Source organism: Ictidomys tridecemlineatus, chromosome 16, assembly GCF_052094955.1.
Source record: "Ictidomys tridecemlineatus isolate mIctTri1 chromosome 16, mIctTri1.hap1, whole genome shotgun sequence".
NCBI classification, from domain to species: domain Eukaryota; kingdom Metazoa; phylum Chordata; class Mammalia; order Rodentia; family Sciuridae; genus Ictidomys; species Ictidomys tridecemlineatus.
This window is the reverse complement of record NC_135492.1, coordinates 18,430,106-18,448,648: the sequence shown is the minus strand read 5'-3', so window position 1 is coordinate 18,448,648 and position 18,543 is coordinate 18,430,106. Positions and strand designations below refer to the sequence as shown.

General features: G+C 36.4%; 1 pseudogene; it reads left to right on the top strand.

Moving 5' to 3' along the window:
* The first annotated feature begins 16,528 nt into the window (after positions 1-16,528).
* On the top strand, positions 16,529-17,970 carry LOC144371343 (transcriptional repressor p66-alpha pseudogene; annotated as a pseudogene).
* Positions 17,971-18,543: the final 573 nt, after the last annotated feature.

Sequence of the window (18,543 nt, the reverse complement as noted above, 5' to 3'; positions counted from 1 at the left end):
ATTTGCAGGTTAATGGATGGAATAGGAGAATATCATGCTAAGTGAATTAAGCCAATCTCAAACAAAAGCTGAATGTTCTCTCTGATAAGTGGATGCTGATCTATAATGGAGGCATGGGAGGAATGGAGGAACTTTGGATAATGCAAAGGGGAGGGAAGGAAAGGTAGGGGGCAGGGGGGTCGGAAAAATGGTGGAATGAGATGGACATCATTACCTTAAGTACATGTATGAAGACACAAATGGTGTAACTCTACTTTGTGTATAACCAGAGATATGAAAAATTGTGCGATCTATATGTATACTATGAAATACATTCTGCTGTCATGTGTAACTACTTATAATAGATAAAAAATATTAAAAATAAAAAGTAATCAGAGCAATGTGAGTGTTTAGCTTTCATCTACAGTTCTTTTCCTGAGGAAAGACCACTGTACCTTTGTGTTATCAAAATCTGAGAGATTTAGAGCTTTGTTTATTTAGATTCATCCCACTTGGGGTTTTGTTTTATATGAAAATGGATTGATTGTGCTAACAGGTCATCAGTTCACATGGCTCAGCATTCATGAATCTCTGGATAGCTACCATTCCCTCCTTCCCACCCCACACATCAGGGTCCTCTCCTACTTGACAAGCAAAGCTGCCCATTTCTGTGATCCCTTCTAAAGTTGTTTTATGCATGAACAAGTAAATATGTACAAATGTTCCTTGTCTCCCCCTTTCTCCCAAATGGTGCAGTATGCAGCTAAAGAAAAAGAAAAGAGGCACTTTTGAGCAGTGGGAGTCTAAACCAGACAAATTGATTCATGTGCAATAATAAATTAATTCTGAAAAGAATGAAAAGGAGGGACACTTGCCTGCACCTGACATGTGCTTATGTGAATGATCTTCAGCACCTTATTAAAGGAAAAGCCATTTTCCTATTGTTGAAATTAAATTGTTCATAAGCTTTTTTTTGTTGTAAACAGTATTGCATTTAATAAGTCATTTCCCATCTGCAGGTGTATCTCTGGGCCAATGTGTTTTTAAAGTGGTTTTGGTGTTGCCAAGTGGTTCTTATAACATTTTAGGGTCTCCTCAGCAACATATGAGAATACCTGGCCTCCTACCCTCAACACAGAATGATCACACTTTTTGATTTTTGTTTTAATTAATGTTTCTCATATTTTTTTGTTGAGATTGAACATTTTTTCACAGGTTTAAGAACAATTTTCATTTCCTTTTCTGTGAACTCTGTATTCAAGTCATTTACCCTATTGTGGTCTCGATAAGCTGCGGAGGCCAGCCTCAAACTTTCTTTTCTTATTTTACACATTTTATCAGGCATGGGAACTAAATTTTACCAGTTGTCTTTTATCTATAGAGATGATTATATAATTTTTCTCTTGATAGCTATTAATACAGTGAGTTGTAGTAATAGTTTCCCTCAAAATTGATCTCTGTAAGCCACTTGGTTATGGATTTCTTAACTATTCTTTAAAGTTGCCATTGGATTGTATTTACTAATGTTTAAGACTTTACATTTTTGTTTATAAGTCAGAATACTGTAATATGTATATTTTTCTCTATATATGGATAGTGTCTTACTCTGGTATCATTGTTACAATTTTTATTTTTTAAAAATGTTCTTTGATACAGGTATAGAATGGAATTTTCTTTACACATTCAGAATGATCTGTAGAACTCTTTGGGCCTGGTGCTTTTAGGAAATTATTCATAAATATCTTTCTCAACAGTGATTGATTTGCTTAGATTTCATGTTTTCTTTGGAGTTCTTTTCCTTGAAAAATAATTCACTTCATCAACATTTTAAATTTGCTTATCCACAATTGAACAGTGTTGAATATTCTTATCACTTGATCTCCTTCACAGCTCTGGGATTACCTTTTTTTCCCCTTATTTTGGATATTTATGTTTGCTTTTCTCTTTTTTATTTTCTTGATTAGATTAGTGAACAGTTTGCTGTCCTTTTCAGGGTGTGAAGTTCTGTGTATGCCAATCACTTGACGTTATCGATGTGGATGGAGGTCTTCTATGGCTCTGCTTCTTGTTTCGTGTTTTTCACTTGAGAGGAGTGAATTGACATCTTCCTCCGCTAGCATCTCTACTTCATTTCTCCTGGCATCTCCTGGGGCTTTTGTTTTCTGAGCATTAATGCTTTGTTCTCTGATTGTGTTTCTACTGTGCACCACCAAGCCTGGTGGAAATGGTATTTGGGTTTTTGTTTTTAAACATCTTTCTCTCTACTGTCCATTTTAATTCCTTTATGTTATTTTTATGATTTTATAGTCATGGACTTTTGTAATTGTCTTAATTGACACCCTTTAAACTTTCTATTATATCTTAAATCTTTTGTATTAGCCATTATATATTAATCCTCTACTGTGAACAATTATTCTTACAATTAAATGGAGTTAATCCTCAAATTGGTTATTTGACATTGTTTTTCCGTCATTTTTTCATAGTTGTACTTCACTATCCAGTAAATTTCTGGAGAAGGATGTTTATAGTCTTGGGGCTTGGGGTTTGTATGGTTCATTAGACTTTTTGGTTTTTGTTTGTTGGCATTTTTAAAACTGTGTCCTTTGTACTGGAATGATAATTTAGGTAGATATAAAATTCTGAGCTCACACTTGAGCATTGTAGTACTCGACTTTTATTTTTTTAATTTATTTTTTACTTATAGGTGGACACAAGGTCTTTATTTTACTTTATGTGGAGCTGAGGATCGAACCCAGTGCCGCCTCATGCATGCTACGCAAGCGCTTTACCTGTGAGCCACAACCCCAACTCTCCACTTTAGTTTATATATATAATTTAAGTTGTTGATAGACCTTTGTTTATTTATTTATATGTGGTACTGAGGATCGAACCTAGTGCCTCACCCTTGCTAGCCAAGTGCACTACCGCTGAGCCCCAGCCCCAGCCCTTCATTTTTTTTAATTTATTTTTTTTTTTTAATTAGCTACACATGACATTACAATGATCTTGGCAATTCAAACATTTGAATCATTGGAGTATAATTTCTCATTTTTCTAATTGTACAGATTGCAGAATCACACTGGTCGATAGTCACCTTTCATTTTTAATTATATTTTTCCATAGAGAAATTTGGGTTTTTTCCCTCTTATAAACAACTTGATCTTTTTGCCTGACTCATAAAAGATTCTTTCTTTTTTTAAATAATAATTTTACTACAGTATGTTTTCATTGATAATTCCTAATTTATTTGCCCTTTCAATATTTTAAAATTATCTAAGTAAATATTTGTTCTTTTCCATTATCTCAGTTTTTGGTTAGGACTTTGATTATATATATGTGTGGTATTTCTCGTCTTTTCTAACCTATTTGTCATTATCTTTGTGGTTCTTTTTAAATCTTCCATAAATATTATTTAATTTATTTGGAGTTTTAAAACATTTCTTCTCTATTTATTTTGAGGCCAAAAATTTCATCACCTTTTTTTTGGTGGTTTTATTGTTTCCTTCCATTACTTTTCTGAGTTTTAAAAATAAAAAAATAAAAATAAATAAACATTTTTCTCTCTTTTTTTGGTCTTGACATTTCAGCCCTTAGCTCTTTGTTTTTAAGTTTTTTTATGCTGAGGATCAAACCTAGTGCCTCACATGTGCTAGGTGAGTGCTCCACCACTCAGCCCCTGCCCCAGCCCCAGCCCCAGCCCCAGCCCTTAGCTCTGTGTTTGTGTTCCCCTGTATAGAAGTAGCTGCTTCATTACATATTAAAGATTCATGGTGAAATGCACATTCACAATTTTTTCTTTTTTTTCTGGTGAATGATCCTTTATTATTCGGTAAATGTTCAGTGAGTGCCTGCTGTTGCCCATCACACTACCCTGGTGGGGTTTATGCCCAGGGACAAGGGACAAGTACTTATGCAGTATTTTAGAAGGTGATAAGAGCAACATTAGGGGAGGAGAGAAGCGAGGGGTGGTGCAGTTTTAAATGGGGGCAGGGAGTCAGGCTTCTCTGAAATGTTGTCATTTGACAGTGACTTGGGGATGAGGTAGTACACCAGGTAGGTGTCTGAGGAAGAGCATCCAGGTGGAAGGGGGAGCGCATGTGGGGCACGAGGATGTGACTGAAGCCATTGCAAAGGGCCATTGGGGAGCTGAGGATCTCAGAGGGCTATGTGAGGAGACAGCCAGACAGGCCTCAGGTGGATTTTGGCTTTTACCCTGAGTGGGAGGGTCGTCCCTTAGAGTTCTTTTAAGTACCAGGAGACATGATCTGTCTTTTCTGCAGTCATCATCTGCCACTTGAATTTCTCTCCTCCTCCTCTCTCCCACATTCCTCCCTTTTATTTATTTTTTAATCCACTCTATGTCATGTGTCCCTGTGCTGGTTTTTTGTTTGTTTGTTTGTTTGTTTGGATATTTTTTGTGTGTGTAGGGGGGACTGGTATGGAACCCAGGGCCTGGCTCATGCTAGGCAAGTGCTCTCCCACTGAGCTACGTCCCCAGCCCTGGTTGTTTTTAGTGTCTCCTTCTTGTACCAGATGAATTCACTGCTTGGCCAGGCTGGCTGGGAGCACCTAGCAGGCTGAGGTTGGCTTTCTTCAGCTCATAAGATGGCCAACTGGAGAGGCGTCACCATGCTCCACACCCACTGAACGCAGACTGGAGTGCGGCTCAGCTGCTCCCAAGGGTGTCTTGCTTCCAGAAGCAGATTTGCTTCTTTTTTCTAGTTCCTGCCCCGCTTGCCTCTCACCTTCTGTAGCAGACCTGCCACCTGTCTCGTGGAGTTGAACTATCTCCAGCTCTGCCCCAATGGAGCTGGTGGTTGCTTCTTATTCTTTTGGATGGTTTCCAGGAAGCCAAGCGGGGAATTCTGACTTGATGCCTCGTTTTCAGACCTGGAATCCCAGTATGTTTTTGACATTTAATTCCACAGAACAAAAAGGAAAAAGTGTTACAGTTTGGCAGTGGCCTCTTACAGGGAGAGAAGACAAAACTGGAAAATGTAGTCACTTTTACTACCCTCCAAACAAACTTGGTATCAGTTTTCTGCCAGACAGCCAGTGATGCTGAGATGTGGGGTGACAGGTGTGCGCTGTGCTCTGTGCCCAGGGTGAACTGTTGGTCTCTGGTAGAAGGTGGACTCACAGACACCTTTCTCTACAACCTTGCCCCACACCTAGCAAGGGGCAGAGAATGGAGCTTCCCTGCTGGAGGCTGGGCTGGGTGGTGATCTTGGCCCAGAGGACAGGACCATCTCTTCCTAATGCTGACGGGTCCCAGGTGTCGGCAGTGCCTGCTTTGACAAACAGCATAGGGGTGAAATGTGCAGTCTGGAGCTCGGGCCACCCCTCAGTGTCTTCTAGAGCACACAGTGTGGGGCCTGCCTTCCTCCTCAACGGGACTTCTGATGGCCTCACCTTTCTTAGGATAGTAATGTGCTACGTGTCAATGTGCTACATGTCAAAATCCATGGCTCTTCCCCCCAAGCTGCCATGCACCTGTGGAGATTTCTGTCTTTCATTTCCAGGTTCCTTGGTGTCCTTAAGTCTGTGAGTGCCCCCTCCTGGAGTCCTGGCCCCAGCTGAAGGCCCTGCCTGTTGTGTTGGGTGAGGTGTTGGTACTTTCCAAACCCTTATATCTTATTCTCTTCTTGTTGAGTCTAGACAAAGGTTAGGGGGAAGTTCTTGGTAAGGTCTTGGGTTTTTTTAATTTTAGTCATCCACGTTCATCCTGCCCTCCTTTGCCAGAACAAGAATTGTCCTTTTTCACAAACAGGGGTCCTAACTCTGTCAAATCATCTTCTGCTTCTAAACTCCTTGGGCTGTGCTTAGATTCATCCTATATTCTTTTTTTGTTTGTATGACTCACTAGACCTGAATATTGTGAAAATGCCTATCAACAAATATATTATTATTATTTTTATTTTCTCCACTATATTGTTTCTTAATTAACTCAAAAAATGACAAGATCATGAAATATTTACCTTGCTTTCTCCCAGCGTGCTCCAGTGCTTTGTCCTTCGAACACCCTAGGGTGGCTGTGTGGATGCCACAGTTATAATCAGCCTCTCAGCAATCCACCTGAGATCTGTTCCCAGGAGAATAACTGAAAATGTTGTGCTACCTGGGAATAAATCTATCTGCTAGTGTTGTATTCATTCATAATCATTGGGACATACCAGTTAGGTTATTGGAAAATGTACTAGTGGATTTAAATTTTTTTAAAAATTTAAATTTCTTTTTGAGTTGTACAAAAAGTTAATAGAGTTAATTTTATTTAAATTTAGAAGCTATTTCAGAGGAATTCTCATCTGCTGCTTATGAGGTTTCTGTGTTATTTAGGAACAAAATGAGTTCTCTCTGAATTTGGCTTAAAATGGAAATGACAGCATCTAACTAGACTTCAGGGCTTTGGGGTGGGTAGTGGGACACAGAACAAAACATAAGCACATTTAAGGCACACAGAATATTCCCGGCTCTCAAAAGTTCACATAATATAAGTACTTGGGGGAGAGATTCTTTGCGGGGTGTCTAGAGAAATGCGAGGTGAGCACGTTCAGATGCCTGCAGCAGGGACGTTTTCTAAATGGTCGGTCTGCATGACGATTTTCCTTCCTGCTGTTTTTCTTTTTCTTTTTTGGTTTCTTGTCATCTGCTTTCTGCCATCTGATGGCAGCCACACAGTGTTCTGAAGGTCACTTTAGAAATAGTCATTCTGGGAGGCCGAGAGGACTGTGCTTTCCGAAGTCCCTTGCAAGGGACACTGTGGATGCTTTTGTCACAGCAGGGTGGGTTTCACTCTGGAGTCAGCCACAGTAGGCTCTGCCCCAGCCAGCTCAGCCTGGCAGGAAGCCATGGGACGAGGGTGAAGCTGTGCTGTGTCGCTGTCCTCAGCACCTTCTTTCCAAGGGACAGACCCCCTCTATCCTGGAATCCACATGTCTCTATGATCTTCCCAATCTTTGAATGATTTGATTGTTAAGATGACTTCCTTTTGCCAAAAATTGAGGTGAGATGCTCTGATATGATTGGAGGCTGCCTCTTGTCCCCAGGAAATGCTCTCGGGAGTGGTGGTCATCTCTAGTAAGGATTTATTTTATAACAGTAGTCATTCACCATGTAAAAAAGTGGTTTCTGATTATTTCTGGCTTTAAAAATATTAATGTGACATCATTGTATAAACTTAATGGATACCTTAATTTCCTTTGAAAATATGGACCTCAGTAACAGATCTAATTGACAAAAAATTCATGTTTCAAATATAAATTTATTTTTATGGCCCACTTAGTTCTATAACAGGGTCTTAGGAACATTTTTATTTAAACTAAGATTACTAACAAGTAAACTTAGTTCAGGATTTTTTAACATTAATAGAGAATATGAATGGCCTTAGGATGTGTATTTCATATTTATTCCATTGTGTAAATTACCATCAAATATCCCAATAATCAAAGTTCTGTTGGCATGGAAACTGGTATAAATATACTGGTTAAATGTACTAGCTCTTCATCAGTTTTTCCTACACACAATAAAAATTCTTCAGCATTTGCTTTGTTCAGAATCTTTCTAGTTTATGGGAGTATGCTGTTTAAAAGGCAAGTTGATCCACATGTGAAATATTAGCCAAACAGATTTTAATAATAAATATTTGAACTTCAAATTCGGTATGCCTATTTTATAAAAACAGAGTTATATTGATGTTGTAGTAGTGGAATAATGTAGGAGAACCTGATTCTACACCAGCACTGTCTAATATGGTAGACACTGGACACATGTGAATACATGTATGCAAGACCAAATTAATTAAAATTAAATAAAATTCAAAATGTAGTTCTCCGTGGTACTAGCTACATTTCTAATGCTCAATATCCTTATATTGTTTCTGGGTATGATGTTAGACAATGTAGATTTTATTCACTATGGAAACTTCCACTGGACAGTTCAAGTCTAGACTTCTGACATGTGGCATGCTTCTTTCTCTTTTCAAATGTTAAAGATAAATTTGATCTGATCTATCTTAAACAGTATGAGATTGGACTAATAAGAATGCAAACTACAGATTCTTAATGTATTGAGCAGGAAATTACTATATGAATTATACATTTATCTCTACTAAGTACACAAAAATTATGTACTTATTCCTAGATTAAAATGTATAGAATAAAATTCATTCATAAGATTTCTTAAAATTGTTTCAATTGTGAATTATAGCCAATTTAAAATTAATTAAAATTAATAAATATTCAATAAAAGAGACACTCAAAGTAAATACATTTTAGATTAATTCAGAATTCACTTATTACTAATGCCTCCCTCCCAAAAAATAGGATATGGATAATTTATCTCATGACATCTTTTTTTTTTGCATACTGCAATTTTTTTTCTAATTTCCTTAAATATATGAATAATTCCCATTACTGTACAATAGTTGATTATCCTTACTTAACTAATGACTACACAAACCACCACCAGAGATCTAACTGCAAGAATAAAAGTCAAAATCAGCTGTTGTTCCAGGTATTTTTAACCTATTCATTTCAAATCATAGTCAGGTGAATTAAACTGAAAATAATTGCCATAAAGTAATTTAATTTAAAACATTTCAATATTTAAAAAAGAAAAATAAATTATCTATTATTTCCCATCTAGGCATTTCACATGACATCACTCCTGAAGCTTAATCATGTTTTAATCCTTTTGTAAATCAAGTTATGTTTCATTTATTTTAAAGGAACGAATGTAGAAACCCCATAGAATGCATGAACAAATCATCTTTTGTATAAATTTTTGGACTTATTGTTTGATATTTAATAACAGGGATTTGCACTAAAACTAATACAACTTTCTGAAAAATTGTTTTTAAGCAAATTTAACCAGTCCACACAAAGTTGTGTGCCACTTGATTGAAAAACCATGGGAAGACAGAGAAGTTAGTGATATGCTTTCATAAAAGAGATAAGCCCACATTACATGTGAAGGCAAAATTAACTTGAGTACTGAGCTTGAGATTCTGATTATACAAATGCTGTTTTAGGAGACAAGATACATGATGAAATGACAATAAATTTTATTTAAATCTCATATGTATCTCAGATACACATGATCTCTCATATTAAGAGAGCTTAACCAAATAGTATTAAAGCCAATTATTTTAAAAAGGGGAAAATATAAACCAATATATATATATATATAATATTATATATTTTATATATATTTATATAAAATATATAATATTATATAAAATATTATATATTTTATATAATATAAAATTGGTTTATATTATATATATATTTATATATATAATATAAACCAATATATATTGGTTTATATTATATTACTGTAATTAGACAATATTATGAACTTTCCCTATTTCATCTATGATTTGAAATGTGAAGCAGTTTTTAAGTTGGTATAATTTAATGAAATATATATTTCATTTATACCAACTTAAAAACTGCTTCACATTTCAAATCATAGATGAAATAGGGAAAGTTCATAATATTGTCTAATTACAGTAATCAAATAATTAAGTTCTAGGTCTGAGAAAATGATTTTATTTCTTGTAAAACACATCAATTCTCATCATCTTGCATTAAATGCGCTGTGATTTTTAACTTATATGTTTTAAACAAAACAAAAATATATTACCTAGAAAGACCTAGTGCTGGTATAAAAGACTGGTTAACTATCAGAAGATTTGTCAATATAATTAACTACATTACATGGCTGAGGGAAAAAGAAAAACGTGTTATCATTTCAGAAGATATTTAGAAAAAGCTTATGATATAATAGACACTAAATTTGATTTAAAAAATAAAATTTTGGTAAACAAGAAATAGAAGGTTATCATTCTAACCTTACAAAATATATTTAGAAAAAAAATACAGTAAATATTACATGAATGGTGACATTTTAGATGTAGTACTATCAAAGCAAGAGCAAGATAATTGTGCCTGTTAGTTTGAGTCCTGTTCAAAATTGTACTGGAAATCCTTGCAATAAGACAAGATAAGGAAGAAGGACACAAGAAAAAGAACAAAAAAGCCAAAAATATTTGGTTTTCTATAAGAACAAGAAAGGAGAGCAAATTTCTAGGACAAAAGATGAATACACAAAAATTAATAGCTTCCCAGTACAGAGTGGAAGCTAATTAGAAAAAAATTATTGTAACAACAGGAAACAAAAAGAAATTAATAAGCAGGACTTTTGTTGTGAGGGTTACAAACATTGTTGAAGGACATATAAGAAAACCTAATGTCAACATGCACTAAGTTCACCTTTTGGGGGACTCAATATTAGAATTAATTATCTACTAACTGTTCTGGAAATTTAATGCAATTTAAATGAAAATCTTACAGTATTTTATATGCAACCAGACAGCGTATATTATTTAATGGTTGAAAGATAGACAAAGAATCTAAAGAGAAAAAATATAAAGTTCATAAAAACCCACAAAAACTAAAATCCTGTCACCTGACCAAATTAATAACTGTCAGATGGAAGAAAAAAAATGTAACCACCTGCTTCATAACAAAATTAAATTTTCAATGCTAAAAGAATCTAAAATGTAAAAACTCTTAGATGATCTCATGAAAATGATAAAAAACCTTAAGCCTCACAGATCATAATCATAACAGAAATATTAATACATATCTTCACCTATACTTCTCAATAACTTTTGCAGACAACATTTAAAATTACAGAATCAGTTTGAAAAGTCAAAAAATATATTGATGCTGAGTAGTATCTATATTCAGAAGTTTTCTATTCATCGAGAATTATTTTAATAGGATATTCAAGCAGAATCTTTTATTAGTATCTGTATTTTCTACACAGATCCTGGCATGAGAAGCTTAATACATGTCTCCTGAATGAACATTGGAATGCTTAAATAACTATCAATTATCATTTATCAAAACTGCAGATGTAAAAGAAACAGGGGTAAAGCTGAAACAACATTGCCCTTATGATATACCCTGGAAATTGCTTTTATGAATAAACTACAGATAACAACTTGTTTACTTGTCATTTGTCTTTTTCTCTTAAAATTGAAAGACAGAATGTGAAAATGCAGTCCTTTCTTGGCAATATAATGTAACTGGCTTCCTAATTAATCACTTCAGAAGCTGAGGAAGCTTTCAGTAAATTCATCTTCTCTATGATTTTTTGTCAGTATGTATTGACCTTTTAACATTTAAAACACTTACTATAATTTCTGTGTCAGTAACAGTGCATGATATGTCACCATTCTTAGTAGAATTAATATTCCCTTCCATCTCCTTTTCATTAAGTTTACTGACTAGATGTGAAGAGCATTGTTCCTCAACATTGTAAGGAGGTGACACCTCTCTGCAACCCCAGGCCACAATTATATCAGACTACACTTAAAGGAATGATTATCTGAGTAATCCCATGAACCAAAACAACAACAACAAAAAATCTTTTTAAAAGAAAATTGTCTTTCAATTCATATGATTAAAAACAACATACAGGACAGTGGTTCTCAATGAAGGAGGGAGGAGTGAAAGATATTTGCTTACCTCCACACATATGTGTTCAGCTATGTCTAGAGGCATTTTTCACTATAGCAATTGGGGAGGGCACACAATTACTTTCATTTCTTGGGATGCTTCTAAACATAACTCACAGGAAAGTTCTGTACATCAAAGTTGTACAGAAAGAAAAAAAGGTCAACACTGCTAAAGTTGAGATACCATGATGTAGAGAAACTGAGTGCCTCATGAAATATTTCTCAATAAATTTTATATTTTAAACAATTCCCTGGCCCTCTCTTCTTGATTCCATGTAGTGATGTTATCAATACAAAAACACAGTATGATTATTAATTACCACTGACTCTTCCATGGCTATGAAATAGAGTTCCTGTGGCATCCTCACATCCATCAATTAAAGATCAAATGTTTACAGCAGATAAGCAGATATTGGCTTTTAAGTTTATAAGACTATTATATAGACAAGATTTGATTTTATATAAGTTCATGTAAAAACAATTATTTATTAATTCTGCTTAAAACAGTTGTTATTTGGATCAATATGAAGTTTAGAATGTAGTGAATCCTGTCTCAATACTCCCATTTCATCAACACTACAAAGTTATTCTGGAGAAAGATTATATTCATCAATTTTCTTTCTAAAAATAAAGTATATTTTTCTTCCTACAATATTAAATCTGCATATCTCTGCCAAGACACTTCTATCCACTGGACAAATGCTATTTTCAAAACAATGTGACCACCCCCAGAACACAAAAGTAATCTTTCACAAAATTGGGGATGCATCAGTCAACTGTGCTTGCTCACAGAAAACAATTGCTTTTTTGAACAGCCATTAGGTTACAGATAGAGACATCTCTGTATCATTTTGCTGAAACAATTGTAAACATGGTCAAATTGGACATACATAGACTATGTCATTTCTTTGCATTTTTGTTTTAAGACAAATGAGAAAAACATTTTAAGCATGTTGCATGTTCACGAAATGAGGCCAACATTGTAATTGTGGCTCAGAATTTCCATGTTTTAACAAGTACTCTAAGAGAAATGTATGTAAATGATATGAGCACACAATTCACAAACATGAAATATTAATGATTAACAAAAATGGTTAAGCTTCATCAGTAATCCAGAATATGCAAATTAAAACAAAGACTCTATACCTATAAAATGACCAGAGCAGAGTAGAAGACATCCTTTCAAGTTTCTAGTACAGAAATATATTAAGTCCCTACTGTCTACATGGAATGTTCATACAAATGAATATTTGAAAATAAAAATTTAAAGCCACCTAATGGACAAATCTTTTATTTTTATTTTAATAGAAAATATCATGACATTGAAGGATTTTATACAACATTCATACGTGCTAGATGGGCTACAGCAAGAGTTCTCTGTCAATCTGGTTCAAATATATTTTCTACAAAGAATTTATTAGAGATTCTATAAAGAATGTTGCATTATTATAATTTACTATAGCAAATTGACTTGTCATATAGGAAAGAGAAGATCTCCTCTTAATTGCATTTGAGTTCAAAGCCCAAATAATATCCCAATGCCCAAAACAAACTTTTCCTGTTTGGGGCATTGGGAGATTATTGGGAAGTATTTGTTTTGAGCATTGGGAGATTATTGGGAAGAATTTGTTTTGGACATTGGGAGATTATTTAGGATTTGAACTCAAATGCAATTAAGTACTTTACTACTTAAAAAATAAGGAGTTGTTCCAGTAAAATATAAAATGTACATTTCATTTTCTTTGTTTCTATCACTGCAAACCCCAATTCATGTTATACACAAAGGTAGGTAAGGTCAAATTTTATTAGGAAGGAATAGGAAACTAAATTTTAGTGCTTTTTGAAATTATTAGTTTCAAAAATACAGGGAAACATAACTTTTCTTAGTAGAGGCTGTGTATACCAACTCATGCATTGGCACATTAGCTTCTAGCTCACACCAAACAAATGAATCGGAGAATAGTAAAAATGCAAAAGTATATGAACAATATCTTGACCTTTTTTTGTATTTGGTTACCAATTGGTTTCTCAGTGCAACCTTTTGCTTGCCACCATTTCCTTACAGAGGTTAAGTCTAAAAATATATTCTAATAGCACAATTTCACTAAGAATAGGGTCTCTTTAGCTAGTGTCTAAAGTATTATACAAATGTTTTAAGCTCCCAGGTTAATATAATTATCACACCTGAAAGTTACTACCAGTACTTTGGTATAAAAAAAAAGAGCAACAAAACTAAAGCCAGGAATGGTTAACAATACTGCAAAATAGGTGGGTTAATCAGTGCACTCACTCTTGCTTTCCACCACCCATCCCCCAAGAAAATAAAATACATATTTCTCACATTCACAATTTAAAAAGAAAATCAAGAAAAAGATTTTCTTTAAAGAATTGCTCCCCCTCCATTTGTTTTTCCTGTTCTGAAAGAGAATTATCTGCTAGCAGCAGCATTTGCTAAATGATGCATTTCTTGAGATAAAGTTGCATGGTAGGTGGAGGAAAAAATTTGCCACCTGTTCGATAGTCATTTGAATTTGAGTGCTAAATTTTTCACTGTATTTATTTCCACCTTTGATAAATTAATTAAAAATTTGAGATGGTAAAAATCATTTCCATTGTTTTCCAGATAGATTCAAATTATGCATACAACATTGAATTCTAAAGATGTTAATAACTTTTCTACTGTCCTTCATCACCCCACCCAAACAAATCTTGAATGTTAGACCACAAGAATTTGTGCAAACACACATACACACATGCTCAACTTCTATTATGAATAACTAGGAAAATATTTTAAATAAAATCAGACATAGAATTTCCAACTCCTGAAATGAATTAACATCTATAAAATAAGCTTGTCAAGTTCATTGGAAAAAAAATCTTAGTTTAATTAATTCTGTATAAACACATTCTGTATAAACACACCTCCTAGGTAACTGTGGTTGACAAGATTTGGTTATGATTACAAATTTCATAAAAATTATGGCATAGCTTTACATATTATGATTGTATTTATAGCTTTGACTATAAAATGATTGATTGTAGATCATTCCCTTGCTCAAAACTATGCAATGACTCACTAATCTCTAAACAACAATCAAATTCTACACTCTTAGATTCAAAGTTTCTTTGCCAAGCTCTCTTTAACTGATTCCAGATTTCAACAAAGGATTCAAAAAATATATATATTTAGTAATAAGAGAATAAGCAAAAATACAAATTAATATTTCAATGTAATAATTTTTCCTTTAAAGTACATTGCTTATACATATTCACAGCTATAACCTTTTGTCTATTGCTAACCAAATTATGTGGAAAAGCCATTTTATTTAAATATTTTAATAGAAAGGAAATTCATTTCATTTAAATCTAATATCTGCTAATCTTATAATTTAACTGCATTGAAGCACTTTAAGTATAAAAACTTCAAACAAAAGTAAATGTGGATTATGTTTTGAGTACTAATTTTAAATACATTTCTCCTAAACCCTATTCAGGTTTTTTTTTCTCCTAGTCAGCCATTCTTTTTATTAAATTCCTCACACCAAACACAGTATCCTTTCAGTGCAAGCATACTAGCTCCAAGATATAAATTTGTCTCAAATAGTTTTCTCTGTTATGATAAAAGATGTGAAAATAACTCAAATAACTCCTAAATTTAAGAGTAGTTGCAATCTTCCAGCAGATTATACTATTATTTTCTTTATCAAATTACCATTGGTGCACCATAACTAAGTATTTTTATGACTGGAAAACTACTTCCAATGAAACTATTTCCAGTTTTTGCTTGCATCTGAGTATTAATCAGCAACAATGAATATAATCTAAATTTTGTATCCATTCTTTAATAGGAGAGATACCCTAAATTACTCTTTAGTAATATTGTGATATATTACTCTCTCTCTCTCTCTATATATATATATATATATATATGTATATATATATATATATATATATATAATGAAGAAATCCAACACTATTAAGTGAATAGATATAAACAGTGCTACCGACTTAAAAACTAGCCTCTTTAAATTCACTCATACATTCAACATTCATTCAGTACCTGCTACATGCCAGGAATTGCATTAAGAAACAAGAAAAAAAAAAACAGCAGTCAGGATACTTTCTTCTAAGATATCATCATCAAATAAATAATTACTTTCCAAAGGATTAACTGATATATTAAGATAACATTATCTACCAACAAATATCATGTTGTATAATTCATATAAACAATAATAACAGTTAATTACAAACTTTGTTGGGAGTCCATAAGGTTATAAGTTCATATTTAGCATATAAACACCATGGTTTTTAAAAAGTCACATATTTTTCTTACTATAATATTAAAGGATTATTTTCTTCTGGATCACGTATCTGTAAGTCTGCATCAGCAATCAAATAATATCCACTATTCAAAAAATAAACTGCAGATCTGGCCGGCGGCCCGGTCTGGCAGGCAGATGGGTGGGGCAGCGGCCACGGGCACAGGTGGCCCCACTGGCATAACAAATACTCGTGGCCTGGTGCCCCTGGTCCCTCCGCCGCCTGGCCCCGCAACACCCGCGAACCCGTGCATTGCCCAGAGGACCCGCAGCCCTTTAGAATTACTGAGGAGGCATGCCGAACACTAAATCAGAAATGAGCCTTGAACCAGACCCTATAGAGGATGATGTGGAGAGCAAGAAAATGAAAATGGAGAGAAGATCGTCAGCTTCAGACTTAAACTCTGATGGAGATACAAGAATGACACCTGAGCCAGGAGCAGGTCCAGCCCAAGGATTGCTGAGGGCAACAGAGGCCACCATAATGTGAAGAGGTGAGGGACTGGTGAGTGACGGGCCAGTGGATATGTGAACCTCACACAGTGACATGAAGTCTGAAAAGAGACCGCCCTCTCCGCATGTGATTGTGCTATCTGACAATGAGCAACCTTCAAACCCAAGGGTGAATGTACTGACCAAGACAACCTTGAAGGAGACGAGCAGTTAGGCTCTCCTGAAAAGTAGTCCTGACAAACAAGAAAGAATGATCAAGCAGCTAAAAGGAGAGCTAAGATTAAAAGAAGCAAAGCTTGTATTGTTGAAAAAGTTGCGGCAGAGTCAAATACCAAAAGAAGCCACCTCCCGGAAGCCCACGGGCTCCAATGGGAGCACTGTGACTACCCCTCCCCCATTCGTGTGAGACACTCAGAACCTTCCCTTTGGCAAGACATCAATTCAGACCTCTTCAACTCGAGTACCATCCCGCCACCCCCGGTCCGTGGCGGGCAACAGGTGTTTTCTAAGCCGGGACCTTAGGGGACATAACAGATCATCATGCCCCCACTTGTCAGGGGGTCCCAGCAAATCCATAACATCCGGCAACATTCCACCACAGAGCCACCGCCTCTTCTTCTACCCCCCCACACCCCCGCTTCTGTGCCCAGTGTGCAAATTCAAATTCAGGGACAGAAAATCATCCAGCAGGGACTCATCCATGTCACCAATGTCTCCAACACCAATCTGCTGTCAACCTCCCACAGCCCACCCCAGCATCACTGAAGGGGACAACAGCTGCCTCCGCTCAGGCCAACTCCATCCCTACCAGTGTTGCTTCTGTGGTTACTTCTGGTGAGTTTCCAGCCAGCCGATAGGTGGTCACCAAGCTTGCACTAGGCAAACAACTAGAGAAGACACTGCTGGGGATCCCCCCACCCGATTCCCCAGCCACAGAGATGAATTTTCTGCCAAGTGCTGCCAACAATGAGTTCATATACCTTGTTGGCCTGGAGGAGGTAGTGCAGAACCTACTGGAGACACAAGCAGGCAGGATGTTGGCTGCTGCAGCTGCTGCTGTGCTATCCCGGGAGTCCTACATGTGTGCACAGCACAATACAGACTTCACATGCCATTGGCAGGAGGAGAAGGGTGGGGCCATCATGTGAGAGAATTGCATGACATCCAACCAGAAGAAGGCACTCAAGGTGGAGCATACTAGAGCCTGAAGGCTGCCTTTGTGAAGGCGCTGCAACAGGAGCAAGAGATTAAACAGCACCTTGTGCAGCAGGGCATGGCCACCACAACCACCACCAAGGCTGATCCCACTGCTGCTCCCCACTTAGCCCTGAAGCAGGTTCATAAAAGGCCCAAGACTGGAGTAACGGTTCTAGCCAGCTGTCCTGAAGCTCAGCCACAACACCCCACGGTGTACTGCACACATTCGGCCAGTCACCCAAACTGCAGAACACAGCCTCGGCCACAACCCTGGTCAGCAGGACTGGCAGACATTCCTAGAGAGCTGCAGGTACGGCCAAGAGCAGTGTCACCTCCAACTGGAAGAAAACGCTCCTGAGCACAGGGGGGACCCTGACATTTGTCAGTCCAAACTTGGCAGTTCATTAGATGTCCTCTGCTGTGGATCGCCAGCGAAAATAACTCTTCTGCATGATTCCACCATGCTCCATACCCCAGTCGGCCACGTGGAAATAGTGTGAGCCAGGCCCAGTGGAGGACAGGCTCCTCCTCCCTCCCAACTGGCCCTTGTTCTAAAAGGATACACCACCACTGCCCTCTGAGAGCGAGTGATGGCCACTCTGCTACTGAAGCAAGATATTAATCCTTGGTTGCAGAGCCTCATCACAGCTGGGGAAAGGGGTGCTGCTTCATGGTGGGCAGGGATCAGAACTGAGGGACCTTTCTGCGGGCTTCCTTCCTTACTTTCTTTGCCTTTAGTTTGCCCAACACAGCAGAAAAGTGGACCTCAGGGGCTGGCTGTTCTTGTGGCCTTCTCTCTCCACTCCAGGTAGGCACACACTACCTGTTCATCTTGGACACTGTGACACACTCAGGTGAGGCTGGCACCCAGGGCTTCTAAAGCCAAGCAAGGCATTTCATTTTCTTTTTTGCTTTTCCCCATCTTAGTCTCTCAGTCTTCGACCACCTCCCCCATGGCAACCTATAGGTTAAAGTTTTTTGTTTTTTTTTCTAATAATCTCATGATGATGGAGTTTAATGTAAACCATGCAGGTCCAGGGGTCCCTGTCATGCACACAGACCCACCAG